Source organism: Camelus dromedarius, chromosome 33, assembly GCF_036321535.1.
Source record: "Camelus dromedarius isolate mCamDro1 chromosome 33, mCamDro1.pat, whole genome shotgun sequence".
NCBI classification, from domain to species: domain Eukaryota; kingdom Metazoa; phylum Chordata; class Mammalia; order Artiodactyla; family Camelidae; genus Camelus; species Camelus dromedarius.
The window spans coordinates 6,185,772-6,201,245 of NC_087468.1; the positions used below are offsets into that span (position 1 = coordinate 6,185,772).

Consider the following 15,474-nt stretch of genomic DNA (forward strand, 5'->3'; position numbering starts at 1 on the left):
CGGTCCTAGCACACAGAGCAGACCACGAAAACCAGGACACGGCAGCAAATGCCGGGCCTGGCCTTCCGGCTCTGGGGATGGACAGTCAGCGGACGCCCCACTTCGTGAACCTCTGCCCTGTGCGCCCCGACACGCTGGCTGCACCAGGACTTCGTAGCGTGGAAGAGCAGGGCCCCCTTCCTCCTCGCCCCCTCAGTCTGCAAGAGTTGACCCCATTCCTTGTGTCTCTGGCATGAAGCTGCTCTCTGGGGGCTCTCGCTCCTCACCAGGTGCCCCTCCTCCTGCCCCTGCTGGTCCTTCCCCGCCTGGTCAGCTCATCTTCCACTGTCAGGGACTCTGCTATGCCCACGAGGGTAGAAGAGACTAGTCCCTTCCCGCTAGGGCCAAGTGCATTAGTCCCCTCACCTTCCCACTCGGGAGGGTGGGGGCAAGGCTGTCCCCAGAAAGGCAGGGTGGGCTCTGGTGACACCCAAACTCAGAGGCAGGGCCGGGTTGCAGTCAGGCGGCTGGGGGAGGCTCAGCCCTGATAGGCGGGAGGGGCAGAGGGACAAGGTCCACAGAAAGACGAGGGCTGCCCACCCCAGAGCGGGGAGCACCAGTGACAGTGACCCCGCAGAAAGGTGACAGTGGCGGCACGGTGGCAAACGGCATCGACAGTGAGCGGGGAGAAAGATGTTCCAGGTTCAAGGTGAGAGGCTCCAGCTGTGACCACAGCACACGGGAGAGTCATTTATTTTGTTCAGGGGCCAAGGCTCCTGGATCTGCCCTGTGCCTGACACATGGACGAAGCACGATGAGTGTTTATTGGGGGGAAAAAAAAGAGCGAATAGTACAGCTGGGTTAACGGGGATTTCAGGACCTCGTGGCAAAGGGCTTGAGAGGGTGGGCCGGACAGCTGAGATGCTGGCCGTGGTGGTGGCTGGGGGCAGAGCCCTGAAGGTCCTGGGACGGGGGTCTCCATCACCTCTCTGTCTTCGTGCCCACCTTTTCTGGTTCCTGGTGGGAGCTCAGCACATGACTGCTGGGTAGAATCAGAATGTCCCAGGCCTGGATGGTCTTTGGTTTTGGTCTCCGAGCTTTGAACAGGGGACCAAGATATCCTGGTTGGCCTTGCCTCTGTGACCTTGTGGAAGAGAGGGAGTGCCCACCAACACGCGGCCCCCCCGGTCCTGGCCACACCCCGAGACCCCGCGCCACAGCCCTGACACGGGTCTGCTCCAGGGTGGAGGTGGGCAGCAGTCTGTCACCTCCCCCCAGCCTCCAGGACTGTGTGTGCACGTGTGTCCCCCTGGAGGGGAGTAAGTCGGAGTGGATGGGCAAATGTCACACCAGATGCTTCCCAGCGCTGCCCCTGGAGCTCAGGGAAGGGCCCTGAAACCAGCCCTTACAGAGCTCGCCCGTTGCGTGGCCCTGGGTCCCTCCAAGAGGAGCCCCCCTTCAGCCCATCCCTGTGCTGATCTCTCCCCTTGTTTGGGAAACCGGCCTGAGGCTGGAGTTGCCCCTTCCCACCAGGCCCCCCCACCACGAGGAAGCACTGAAGTCTGAGGCAGGCTGTCAGGTAGACGACAGGGGGACCGTCCGAGCGGCGCTTGGGCCCAGAAAGCTCCGAAGAGCAGTTCAGAAGGTTGCTCAGCCGCAGCCTCCAGGCTCTGGCCCTGGGGGGGTGTCTATTACAGGGCACCCCCCTCCCGTGACAGCAGCTCAACACAAGTGCTTTGAAACTACCCGCTCTCTGCTGTAGACCAGGGCCTGTCCACAGAGGGGGCGGCCCCGCTCTGGCTTCTGCAGCTGGAAGAGAGGCCGTCAGATGATGGGGCCCCTCTGTACCCCTGGCCCCGGGAGCCCCTCCCAGGCACACTTGTCAGTGAGATGTGCTCTGCCATACAGGTTCGACTACTTCAGTCAAAATCAATGAAAAAGGAAGTCATCAGAACATACAAGTCCTACACATAGAAGGACAGAGCGGCCTTGGTCACGTCCTGGTCAGAGCAGAAGTGGGGATGGGACGTGTTAGGTCAGACAGGGGCGAGCTAGGGCCGTGGGGGTTTTCCGTCACCCCATCACCTACGCTCTCACCTTCTCACCCCTCTTTCTCCTAGTGTGCTTTGCTCTCTTGTTCTTTCCTCTCTGTCCTCTGGACTCACCTTCACCTTGGCGGGGGCTCTTGGGGGCTCTGCTGGCCTTGCCACATCACACTGCTGATACTGCTGTGAAGAAAGGCTGCTGACCGCTGTCTGAGCCTCCCCACAGGCCAGGGAGACCCCAAGGAGTTCTGTCATCCTGGAATAAATGTGGGTTCCTTAGTGCGGAGACACAGAGGGCTCTGATTCTCAGAAACGTAGATTTTACATGAAATGAAGTTTTTTGATATAAAAGCAATACAAGATGATTAAGAGCTTGTGTATAAGCCAAAGAAGAAAATGAAATCAGCTATAATTCTGTCATCCAGAAGTAACCACATTTTCGCATTTGGTGCACATATGACTGTGCAGTAACTTACTACCAGTCCCCCATCTTCCCCTTAAAGTAGGGGCGTTCTTGTCCCCAGTTATCATGATACTGTTTCTATATCATTAAACCCTCTTCTGTGTCGTTTCCGAAGGTATCAGGGCATTTCCTTTATGGACATACTTTTCCTCTTTAACCAGCCCTCTGTGGTTCGCCATTCAGGTTGTGTCTAGCTTCTCCCAATGATGCAAAGAGCAGCAAGAAATGTCCCCGCAGCTGCATCTCTGCCCACGTCCACGACTCTCTCCTTAGAATCCATTCCCAGACCTGGAATTGCCATGATCACGCAGACGGGGGGCCCTGGGAGGAGGTGCCTTTCGAAAGAAGTGTGGTAAGTGAGGAATCTAAGGCCAGCCGGGAGCCCTTGCCCCATGTTGCACGCAGGTTTTAACGACTCCAGTAAGACCTCATTTTCTTTAGAGGAACTGACTTGAGGCTGTAGAAACCCTCATTGCCAGGCGGGAGCAGGGAGAGTGGGGAGAGAGGATGTTCTGTAAGTACCCCCAACCCTAACTTGCGGATCCCCTGGTCTCCCCAGAATCTTCACCCAAACAAAAGCTCCTGAAGCCAAGAGGGGGTGGGGGTGGGGTGTCAGCTGAAAATCCACTCTGGCCACAGAGGTGCTGTTTGTCCTGGAAAGTTTCCTCCGGCTTCTGCGTCTCCATGACCAGCATCTAACCTCAGGGCTGTGCCTGACACTTCCTGGCGCCCTGCTCTCCCCTCCTTCCGCCGCTCCTCCTCCGTCACTGGAAAAAATGCTCCAGGCCAGGCCCGGGATGTCCTTGAGGCAGGCCAGCCAGATGGGGAGCTGGCAGCCCCTTCCCATCCGGGGGCTGAACGGCTGAATGCCTTTAATTTGCATACCTTAAAAGGCCTGCAGGAGCAAGGGCCTGGGTTCTTATCTCCCATGCTCTGGACGCACCTTATTTATAGTCCAACTGGCTGACAGCTGCTCACACGTTGGTGAACCCCCGGGGTGGTCGCCGTCTGCTGTCCCCTCTGGTTGGGCTGGAGGCAGAAACGGGACAGGTAAGGCTCTAGTTTCTCCCTTCCTTGCTTCTCCCTGCCATCTTCCCTCCCATGTCTGCACAAACTTGCCTCCAGTGGTGCAGAGGGGTGTCCCAGCCCTCGGAGAGAGCTCTCTGGCACTGTGGACTCAGACCCCAGACGGGGACCCAGGTGGCATGGGCGGCTGGCTCCCACCAGCAGCAAAGCCCCTGATGTCCCCAAAGCTACAGCAGGAACCCACAGGGACACTGGGAACACAGGGCACCCTCGTTCATCTTGCCCTCTCTCAGTGGGAATCAGGAATTTACACTGAGTTTTGGACACTGGGGAAGAAACTTTAAAAAAAAAAAAAGGCAAGGAAAAGAAATTATAAGATCAACACTGGAAGTGGGGAAAAACACAGTGCCCTTGAGTTTTGCTCGCTGGTGGGCTTTCCGGATGGCCTGGGGTAAAAGGCAGATGACTGGCGAGCCTGATCGCTCCGGGGAAGTATGTTCACACAGGATGACCTGTCACGGCTGGTGGTTCAAAAGTACAGATCTCTGCTGTGAGCTTTCAAAAGGAAATGCATTAATATTTTACTAATTTCTAGAGCAGGATATACGCCAGAGACACAGTCCCGAGTAATGCCCTCACGCTCGGGCCAGCTGCGTAATAATGTTAATATTGATGGAATGACGCATATGTGCTAATGGGCACCGTACGTCTAAACATCCTCCTGCCAGGCTCCATGCAGGGCATTTACCAAAACCAGTCGAAAAGGGAAAAAACCATCAGATCAGTTTTTAAAAAAATAATTCTGAGGTCAAAAGATCGATTAATACTTGTGTTACAGGTTAATGCTATTTTATTACATGTTTTCTCTGGGTTGTTTGTTGCTGTCTATTTCTTGAGAAATGTTATTTGAATCTTGTTCTTACTGCTGGGTTGATAACAGCAAAATGTGCTGTAACAGTCTTGGGTTGGGGGATCCATTCTATAGTAAAAAGTTTTTGCTTTTAATGCAGTAGCCAACTAATTGACTCAAGTCATTACATTTTGGAGGCTTTTTCTAATATTAAGAAAATATTAATGTATCACTTCCATGAAAAGCTGCCTATTTTCCCATAAAGTGTACCCTGACTGCTCGCCCTCATCTTGCCTGTCTCCAAGGACATCATGCACTTAGAGATTTCATGATCCTGTTCAGTGCTTGTGTTGACTTCAGACCCCTAAGGCCAGGCCACGCCACTCCCTGTGCATCCCCCCCCTCTGCCGCCCCAGCACCAGCACAACTTCTGCTGCTCTCTGAAAACTCCATATTTAAGAACAGATGGCCAGGACACACTGATTTTAAATTCTCTTTTCCCCACTGATAAAAAAAAGATTCAGCTGAGTACATTTTAAAGATCTTGGTTTTTTCAACAATTCATGAATTGAGCAGCATCCCATCCAGCAGAGAGAAGGGAGCTCCGAGGAGCTGGATGCAGTGATAGACTCTTATTGGCAGAAGGGAGCAGAACAAGGAAGTCATACTTGGCAAAAAAACGACTTGGTTATCGGAAAGGTCACTTTCCTTTAGGGTACAGCAGGGGCCTGCCAGGCAGATGACCTCACCAGTCCTGGTCAAGCGATTCCTGATTGACTGGTTTAAGACTCCATTTCCGGGAGGGCTGAACCTGTAATTAAGTCTCAGTTTTGTGACAGGGGGCTTAGCATGCACGACTCCATTTTGGGTCTGTTGTTTTTAACACCACAAAAGAAAGAGGAGAAGTTACATTCATAGAGTTTATATTTTCTTTTGTTTTTTTCTTACTATACAAAGATGTGTTCGCCATAGAAAATACAAACCAGCAGAGAGAAGAAAATGGAAAATTATGTGTAGTCCTACTATGCAGGAATAACAACTTTTAGCATTTCATGATTTGTCTTATTTCTCGATTCTAAGAGGTTCTTGATTGTAACATCAACCATTAATTTAACACCAGCTTTAAAAGAGGGAAAAAATTCCCCCTATGTTGTACAGATTAAGATGAAATATAAATTGTAATTAAGGAAATATATATCAAAATGTATGACAGGTTATTTGGTGATCTGCTTTTTGTCCAATTTATAGTCAGTGTATTTCTACTGTGTATTCAAACTCTCATTCTTTGACAACTGGTTTTCAATTTTTATATATACTACATATGACATTTTCCATTTAGCCAGAACATTAAAATATCCATAATGGTGAGATAAATGGGAAGTAAAAAAATCATAAAATGAGATAAGATAGATAAGAAACTTTTATCAAAATATAACTTGTTTCCAAGTATGATCTGCTGATTTTTACACTATTGATGCTACCTACTGAATAGAGAAACAGCTCAGCCACCTAGGACCTGGATCTGTGTCCCCTCCAAATTTCGTTTTACTGATTTTCTTCATTATTATTGATCTGTCAGTTTTTCATACTTAGTCTCCAGTATACCAAAATAAGGATGAAAAAATAGAAAGGAACATGAGTTCTGAGCAATTGGATATTTAACAGATCTACTTCATAAATATTACTAAATGTTAAGGGTAAGTCTATAAAAATAAAATCCAGTTTAACTTTGAGGATATTTTTACAATTTAGGGGCTTTGTTTAAATTTAAAAGATACATTTTAGATAGAAGAGGAATAAAAATTCATTTTAGCAGAAGGTTTTGTTGTAGTTAAAAAGTAATACGGAAAAGTTAAACTGGAGTGAAACCACATCAAGCCAACGACACACAAAATATGCTGCAGGAATGTTATTACAAAGGCGTGCATAATTAGGCTTTAAAGGAAAGTGTAGGAATTGGTTTTTAAGACATGAGCCGCCTTTCTCTGCCTGGGACCTGTCTGCTCAGCATGAAGGGGTCGGGGGTGGGGTTGGTGAAACTGAAGGGCAAGGGGACCGGCTGCCTTCAAGGAAAGTAAAGGCCACCAGAGCACTTCCTGCCTGGGTTCGGGTCTGTGTGATAAATCCAGACTGATTTCAAAATGTCAGCATGAACGTAAAACAGAAAAATAAAGGGTGTTGATTATTCTACTTCTGTCTAATTCGTGGCCTTTGTAGGAAGATAAAGTGTATGATATGAAGGTATAAATGCTTATTTGACAACACATTATACATAATAACTAAAGTGATGAGCAGTGAGGTCACGCCACAGTAGAAGGCGGTTAAATAAATCGTGGCAGAGCCATGGTGTACCGTGTACGGTCATTCAAAGGAAAGTTTGCATGGAATTTTTACTTTCCAAAAATCAGATATCAAGCCATCCATATGCTTATCATTAATGATCTTAACTTATATAATACATAAATGCTGAAAAGAGAAATCAAAATACACAAAATTATTGTGTTTAAGGAAAAAGATGAGTAGTAATTTTATATTTTCTCTACATTTTAAATAGTTGGATGAATTTCCTATGCTGAGACTAATCATGAAAAATTTTTATGGCAAAGCTCCATGCAAATATAAAGCATTCTAATTATCGCCGCCAACTAGAAAAATGGGAAGTAGCCTCTCAGAATGGCTTGCTTCTTAAAGCGGGAGGTAAAAATGTATCAGATTGATCACAACGTCCAGGAGGCTGGTGTCAGCTCACTTAACACACAACTGCCCTACAGGTAGGTAGTATTATTATTATATTAAGAAACAGGCTTAGAAAAGTGTCATCACCCCAGCAGATGCCACCCAGGGAAAGGCAAGGTCTGGTTTCAGCTTTGGTGACCCAGCTGGCATCAGAAGAAGGAAACTGTAAGGCGGGTCTGAGTGCCTGCGGGAATGCTGCGGCAAAGGCGGCTGGTGTTCCTGCGGGAGTGTCGCTGGGAACGAGAAGGAAGGACTTGGGGAAAAGGCTGCATAGACAATGGTGTGGAGGCTAAGGAATTGTGGAGAGGCAGGGGAAAGCGTGAACAGTACGGAGCTGGAAGTAGACTGGTTGGCCAGGTGGAGGGGGTGGCCCTGGGGAGCAGAGATGCTCTGTGTGTGTGTGCACGTGTGTGCTGGGGAGGGGAGCCCTGACGACTCAGGGACAGGGTCGCGTTGCTCCTCTCTGGTCTCTTTGAGATGTTTCTAAAAACCAGGATTTTGTAAGAGGAAATGCAGAGGTGTCCCGGCTCCCCAGAGTGAAGCAGGGAAGACGCCTCTCACAAAGATCTGTCAGGACTCATTTCCAGCACCGTCCCGAATGTGAACTGTGCAGCTCCGGGTTCCAGGGTAGCAGTGGCTGGTGTTTGAGAGCTTGGGGCGCTGGCCCCGCTCTGAGTGCCACGCGCGTGCGCACACGCGCACGCACGCACACTCTCGTGTGTGCACACCGCAGCTCCGTGAGGACTGCCTCTGATTTGTACATGTTGACTGAAAAAGATGCACAACCTGAAAGTTGAGAGTTGTGTTTTATCCGGGGGACTCTCTGAGGACTCGAGCCTGGGACACAGCCTCTCAGGTGGCTCTGAGGGACAGCTCCGCAGAGGTTAGGGAGGGGCCACGATGAAGAGCTCTTGGAGCAAAGACCAGGTGGGAACATCAAAAGATTAATGCTAGAGAAAGAAAACCAGACATCCCAGGCTAAGGAGTTTAGCGCTTTTCTCTGGGAAGATGCAAGAGTCTGGGCTCATTGAAATCGGCCCTGTGATGTGCACCTAGCTCTCCAGGGCCAGCGTCCTGTGCTTTCCCGTCCTGTGTCCCCTCGGGGCGGCTGCAGTGTGACAGCTTGACCACTGCGGCGCCCTCTGCTTACCGACATAACAGGCAACATTCTTCATTCGCGTTGGTGAGGAGTGAAGGGGCTCAGGCGGCCCGGGCAGCGGGGATGTGGGCCTGGGCGGTGCCACCTTGGGACCATCGGAGGGGGACCAGGGACAGCTCACCGCAAGGGGACTGAGGGCTTTCCATGTGCCCTTCACTGCACTTGTTTAACTCTCCCCTCATTTCCAGCACCCTCTCAAAGCCTGGGGCGGGTGTCGGCCCCCTAGTCAAAGCCCCAGGAGCCAGCAGGGCCTTCCCACAGCAGCTGCCTCAGAAGCGCTTCCTGAGCTGGGTCGTGGGGTTTAATCAAGCTGAGAAGTGCTAAGATCGAAAGGAAGGGGCTGGAGGTTTTCCTTGTGGCCAGTACTTTTCCATCCTGCACTACTGGCCTGGAAATGGGTTCGGTACTCACTCCCCGCCCTTTGGTACACAAGGTCATGGTTCGTGATCGTAATAGTGTTTTTAATGGAATTTTTACTGGGCGAGTAATACTAACATGTGATGGTAATGTATCCCCAGGGAGTAAATTCTCTGGCTTGGAAGTTCTCATTCACCACAGTCAGTGGGTCTGAGTGTGTGTGTGGCGTGCGGAGGTGTGTGTGTGTTGGATGTGGGTATGTGTGTTGTATGTGAGGGTGTAGTGGGGGTTGGATGTGTGTGTGGGGGGGAGGTGTGTATGTGATGGGGGAAGGGGAAGGAATGGAGATACTAATTACACTGAATTATAGACCAGATGTTATGCCTTCCAACCCCTAAATCAAGACAGAGGACCACAAGACTTCCCAATCAGTTAGGCTCCCTGAGAAAATAACAAGGTGTGTGTAGCACCCAGACAGCGAAGAGATGCTGAAAGTGCACGAGAGAAGCTCCCTTTAGGCGCCTCTCTCTCTCGCCTCCCGCAAGTTGAAAAATGCAAAAATCCTATGAACAGGTTGTTGGCACACTTGCTGGCATCAAATTCACCCACATGAGCAGCCCTCCAAGTGAGGGGAGAAATATTCATGACCACAGTTCCATGTGGAAAATACTGTCGGAAAACTCTCAGGGCAGCAAGGAGGGTGAAGTGAGCATCTTCTAATTAAAACATAATTCTCTGCAAGTCAGAATTCACAGTGGCAGGTTCCACACCATGCAAATAATGTAATTTGGACAGAAGGACGGTAAGTCCTTCACCACCAAGATAAGCAGGGCACACGCCCTCCAGCCCCTGTGGATGAGCTCAGGAAGTCCTGGCACCCGCCCAGAGCTGCTTCTGCTTTTGCGGTTGCATGTCTCTTTCCTGGGGAGCTCAGCAAATCCGAGCCAGCCTCAGGCAGGAGCAGCCGGGCAGCCCCAGAGGCCAAAATGAGCTTGATTTTACTATAAGTCTCTCTAAATTTTGATGTCATATTCCAACTGATATTAGACCCACCTCTCTTCTGCTCAAAATTCCCCAATCCCTTCCCAAGTCAGAATAAAGCCTGACACTTCATAACCTGCAGGGCCCTCCACGATCCGGTCCCCAGAACCGGACCTCATCGCCTTGCTTTCTCCCCTCCATCTAGGAAGCTCCAGTCACTCTGCTCCTCCCCAAGGTGCCAAGACCCACCCTGCCCCAGGGCCTTTGCACTTGTTGGTGCACTAGGTCAGGCTCTCCCTCAAGAATATCACACCCCTCCCTCCTGCCTCCCCACCCCATAAGCTTCTTGCAGACATTTTTATTCCTTTCACAAGGATAAGAAGCCAGAAGTCCAGTTTCTCATAAGGGACATCTGGGATGTGACCCTTACCCTGCCACCATGTTAAAGTCTGGTGTCCTTCTTTCTCCAACAGACTGTTGACCTTTGAGACGTTTTCCTGAATCGGGTGCTTGGTTCTCTGCATTCTCTCCCCATGTGCGTAAGGAACGTGAACTTGCCAGAAGTTCTCCTTTGCCTGAATCTCCCCTAAACTCAAGCTTTTCCAACTCGGGGTCCGTTTCCTAGTTCCTAGGGAGCCACAAAATCCACCTAGTGGATGGAGACCTACACATGTTTAACAATAAGATGAAATTGACTAGGGGACAGATGAAATAAAAAAGAACAGAAAGCATCTCACATAATAGAGACAAGAATTGTCTCGTGTCTCAACACGACTGTGTCAGCACTGCACGTGGGGCCATGGGAAGCGGCTGGGACGGAAACATGGACTTCCTAGTTTGCGATGGTGTCAGCGTTCGAGACACTGCCAGAAATCTGTGTGGGATTTCCCTTTGCCCAGGTCCTTACCTCCTCCTAGGAGCCCCCAGACACTTCTCTCTCTGCAGGCGGCTCAGTGCGATCCTTTAGGCGGGAGCCAATGCAATAAATGGTTTCCTTCTCGATCAGCTCTAGAAATGCGAGTCTTCCCAGAAAAAGAAAAAGGAAAACACAAAAGCAAAACAAAGCACTGTTGGCCATTCACCCACGAGGGAGTGGGCCCTGTGAGCAGGGTCTCAGAGGAGCCTAGGACCCCGCCAGCCCAGCATCTCCCCCAGCACCACTGTGTCTGGTGTCCAGGTCCCCGTGTTTGTGTGTGCGTTCTAACTCCCTTCTGTGCCCCGAAATAAGGAGAAACACCACAGCCTGAGGCCCCTTCTGCTTTGTCTCAGCCTCTCTGTGCTGTGCTGGGCTCCCAGCCTCTTCCTGTAATTTGGCAGAAGGCCTTGTTGTGGGGGGGGTGGTTCACTGGTTCCCCCTACATCAAAGGCTGCCTTTGGTGACTGCTGGCTAGGGGAAGGGCCAAGAGGGCCCCGGCGCAGAGCAGAAGGGAGCAGGATGCCTGGAAGGAGCGATAAAGCAAACTGGCCAAGGTATTTTAATAGACACGCTGTTTCCATTCTTGGCCATGTGTTTTTCATTCGGGTTTGTTTACTTTTGACTTGAATTATGGAACACTGACTCTTGGTTAAGGTAACTTCGATACAGTGACTTTTATGCATCAAAAGTGAATGCTGACTTTCAAGGCGGGGCTGGGATGGCGGTCAGCGGCTAAGGCAGACAGCACATCACCTTTCAGAAGGCTGGGAATTTCTCTCTTTCCTATGGCACTAGAGAACTCGGTTTCCAAGAGCCCAGAGCACTTTGACAGAGGCAGGTGGCACCACACGGCCTCCACTGTGGAAGAGCCCCGGTGACAAAACGCAGAGGAAGTAGCTCTTCTCCCCGGAGGGGCCAGACGTGCAGATAAACACTTTCCAGCCGCAGAGCGCGGTGGGCTCACCGCGCGCTCCCCAAGTCCTTCCTCTCTCTGTCCCACCATCTCTTCTCCAACAGGCCGATCCTTCTATTTGTCAAGGGTCATGAAATATGCCTTTGACGTCAAGTGGCTTCTGAATAACTGAAAGTCAAACTATAATTTCCGGTCCTTCCACAAGCTGCCTGATGCCTGTGTTGGAGCCCTGATCCTCCCTAGCACCCCTGCCTTTCCTAGCACCTGGGGACCTAATGGGACCTCAGGGGTCCGGGCAGAGGATCTCCTACGCCTTCTGAATGAGCCCTGGTAGATGTCTACACTCGAGCCAAAGCCACCCACCAATCAGAGCCGGCCCGGGCTGTTTCCCACCTCGGCCCTTTCCCTGGGCTCTGGGGTCCCCGCAGCATTCTGTGGAAACTGGCTTCCTTCCCCGTCGTAAGAGGAATCAGAGGTAGATGGGGGAGGGATCTGGGTTAAAATACATCCTCTCCTGAAGATCTGCGCTGGACACTGGCTCCTTCAAAGGCTCTGAAAAATCCTGCGGGAAAGAAACGTATGAACTTGTTCAGCCTGGGACTGGCCGGCCCCTCCCAGCTCAGCCTCGTGTGCCGGCTCCTGTGAGTCTGCGAGGCGCCCCTTACACACTGCTGGCTGCAGGCCTGAGCAGCAGGCGCTAACCTCCAGGCACACAGGGTTCTCCCTGGCCTGGCCCCAGCTCCTCCGCCCCATCCCTGGCTCGAGTAATCCTGAAATGTGTGCCAAGCCCTGATCAGGCCTTGGCGTGGCACGGGGCCCTCTGTGCCCTCTTCATGTTGGCCAGCCGGCCACGTCTTGCCTGTCTGTCGAGGCTCTGGTCAGACGGCATCCCCTCCAGGAAGTCTTCCTAGGACCCTGTCTCGGTCAGTCAGTGTTCTCCAGAGATATGTATCTCAAGGGATTTATCATAAGGAAATATCTCGTGTGATTATGGAGGCCGAGGGGACCCAAATTCTGCAGGGTGAGTGGGCAGGCGAGACCCCCAGGAGAGCCCAGGCTTCCATTTCAGTCCAAAAGCAGGAAAAAAATTGATGCCGGGGCTCGAAGGCACCAGATGGGAGGAATTCTCTCCTACGTGAGGGGCGGCGGGTGGGGGGAGGTCAGCCTTTTTGTTCTATTCAGACCTTCACTTGGTTGGATGGAAGCTCCCCCTCCGCCCCCTGTGAGGGAGGGCTGTCCACTTTACTGGGTCTACAGACTGATGAGCTGGTGGTATCCACAACCACCCTCACAAAACACCCAGAACAGTGGTTAACCAAATATCTGCCCCTACCCCGCTGTGGCCCAGGCAACTTGACCTGTAAAGTCACAGACCCCCAGGTGGGGCTCAGTGCCGTCCTTGTGTCCCCATAACTTCCTCCACAGAGATACACTGTCGCCACCTGGGTGTCCAAGTGTAACCATGATTGGTGGTAAGGGTATTCACGTTGACAACAGACCTCCAGAGTGCTTCTATCTTGCAAAACTGAAACTCTCTACTCATCAAACAACTCCCCCTCCCCTCCCCCAGCCTATGTACCCACCATCTACACTCTGTCTCTATAAATGGGGCCACCCTAGGGACCTCATATGAGTGGCATCATTCAGCATCTGTCTTTTGTGACTGGCTTATTTCTCGGGCATGACGTCCTCAGGGCTCACCCGTGCTGGAGCGCGTGACAGGACTCCCTTCCTTTTTAAGACTGAGTAACAGTCCATTGCTCACATATACCATACTTTGTTTCTCTGTTCCTTTGCTGATGAGTACTTGGGTTGCTTCCGCCTCTTGGCTGGTGTGAGTTATGCTGCTGTAAACATGCAAGGGCAAATATTTCTTTGAGACTCTGCTTTCAACTTTTTTGAATATGGTGGGATACACTTTGCATAGCTTAACCCTGAGCAGCTCTCACTGGGACTTCATCTTTACCGAGCTGACCGCCTCCCTCCCAGTCACACTGGACTTTAAGCTCTGGAGGAGGTGGCCTGAGTGTTTCGTATCTTAGTGGCATGGCGAGGATGACTCACTCAGCAAACAGCAATTTCCTGCTCAGTACAGCTGCTTCTTCACCCCACCCCTCCAAACCAGCTGTTGTCACAAGGATGTCATCTGAGCCTTTAACATCAACATAGCTCTAAGTTCCAGGGCCGTTCACAAATGTCTCATTTCAAAGATTAGAATCCTGGGCGAGTAGAGAAAAAAGATTCTAACTCAAGCCAGGAATAAGAGACCAGGGCTATTAAGTTGTGCTTGAAAAGAATTAATGAGAAAGAAATGTCATACGTTATGCTTAGTTTTCTTTAAAAACTTGCTCCCAGTGTGGCAGCATGGATCTTTGATAATCCTCTTTCCACAGGTACCATTTTAAAACTTTAATTCAAAGATAATACTGGGAAATTACGCTCTGCCCTTTAATTTTGCCTGCAGTTTAGGATAGATTGGGTGTGAGTCCGCCTTAGCTTTAGGATCAGCTTTATTTATTTTATTTTTTATGTACATATATGTATTTTTTCAGATTCTTTTCTGTTATATGTTATGAAATTGAATTTATTTCCCTGTGCTATACAGTAGGTCCTTGTTGTTTATTGGACTGGTTTTATTGACTGAAATGAATGAGTCTAAATAGCTAAAGTGATGATATTAATGTGAACACATGACCCCCAAGAGGCCCACTTGGAATTCTTTTGGGTTGATTCACCTTCCTTCTCGCCTGCCCTGCCCCGCCCTTCACATTTGGTGAGGATTTATTTAACAAGCCACAGGTTCAGGGCCAAACTGGTGAACGCTTGGTAAATGATGAAATGGAACTTGGAAATAATTAAAATAAAACCCTGCATACTGTTCCCGGGACATCTTACCTGAGGCTGGTTTGTGATTTAGTGTGCCACCTCCTGACACAGCTCAGCACACTTTTGTTACCGACAGTTCCTAAGTGCTCGCAGCCAGGACTGCCGCCTCCTGTCTCTAGCTTTGAAGCTGTTAACTCCCACCGGAGAGGATCCTTCATTTCGCTGCTCTGCAGGGGAGTCTTTGGTGCGTCTTTCCGCTTGTGTGGACCCCTCTGCTGACCGGCATGACAGGGACACAAGCTGACTCAAGGAGATGTGCGCACCCCCACGCTCCCCTCCGGCTGCCAGGGCTGAGAACTCCCGCTGGTCTGGGTGAGCCCATCCAGAGTGCTGTGTTAGACACCGGCATCAACTCGCCACCTAATAGATGACGCATTCCCCAGAGATGAGCAGTCAGATGACTTCAAAAGGCACCGCCCTGATACGTCCGCTGGCAGGTGGCTCGCAGACATTCAGAGCAGTGTCTACTGAGGACTGGCCTGCTGGGGACTCTCAATTACGGGGCTGTGACCCGGCAGGGACTCACGCAGGCTGAGACCGGCCCTGGACCCTCCAGGTGCAGAGAGGAGGAAATCATTCATTTTGCAGTTTAGGGGGTTATTTCCCTTACTGGGGCACGTGTCTGCTTAGCACGAGGGCGGTGAAAGGAGGCAGACCCTTCCAGGAGGTGGAGGCTTTGCTGTGAAGTTACCCTGGGTCCCCTGCCAGCTGGCAAGCTGCCTCCACCTGGGGGATGATGCCCTCCTGCCACATTCCTGCTGTCCTGTCCCACCTGGGGGGTCCTGCCCCCCAAGTCCCAGGCTCTGCTCCACGTAGGGCAGAGGGTGGTCCGGGTCCCCACCCCAGCCTGGTATCCATCCGGCCGGGCTCCGGGTATTCCTCCCCCTCTGGAATGTCCCTTCCTCAGGGTTAACTTGGCCTTGGGCCCTGTGGCAGGAGCCAGGCAGGAGTCGGCTTGTCTTCCCAGCAGACCTGCCCAGGAGGCCCTGCGAGCCATGGCTTCCTTACCCGGGGATAAGCCCGGCCCGCGCTCCTCCAGTCCCACCCATGGGCGCTCTGGACCCGGGGGGAGGACAGACATGGGGTGCTGCAGGGTGGGATTTTTTCCTGTTTTTCTTTTTTTTTTTAATTGAAGTATAGTCGATTTACAATGTTGTGTCAAT

At 51.1% G+C, this 15,474-nt stretch overlaps 1 protein-coding gene and 2 long non-coding RNA genes across 4 annotated transcripts in view; 1 reads left to right on the top strand and 2 right to left on the bottom strand.

The window, feature by feature from the left end:
• Positions 1-547: 547 nt before the first annotated feature.
• LOC116149515 (uncharacterized) lies at positions 548-3,491 on the bottom strand. 2 transcript variants are annotated; one of them, XR_004133102.2, is made up of 3 exons: positions 3,431-3,491; positions 2,145-2,280; positions 548-1,076 (listed from the first exon to the last, which is right to left on the bottom strand). It is a non-coding gene; the product is annotated as an uncharacterized LOC116149515 (long non-coding RNA). The 2 variants fall into 2 exon arrangements; XR_004133103.2 differs by having other exon boundaries at positions 548-1,123.
• The window catches only part of FHL2 (four and a half LIM domains 2), a 47,031-nt gene continuing 35,013 nt past the window's right edge, over positions 3,457-15,474 (top strand). The window contains exon 1 of the mRNA XM_010991883.3: positions 3,457-3,537. The gene's annotated coding sequence lies outside the window, so the exon portion shown is untranslated. The remainder of the gene's footprint in view (positions 3,538-15,474) is intronic.
• Positions 10,510-14,911, bottom strand: LOC135319846 (uncharacterized). The gene is made up of 3 exons (XR_010378746.1): positions 14,321-14,911; positions 11,819-11,987; positions 10,510-10,618 (listed from the first exon to the last, which is right to left on the bottom strand). It is a non-coding gene; the product is annotated as an uncharacterized LOC135319846 (long non-coding RNA).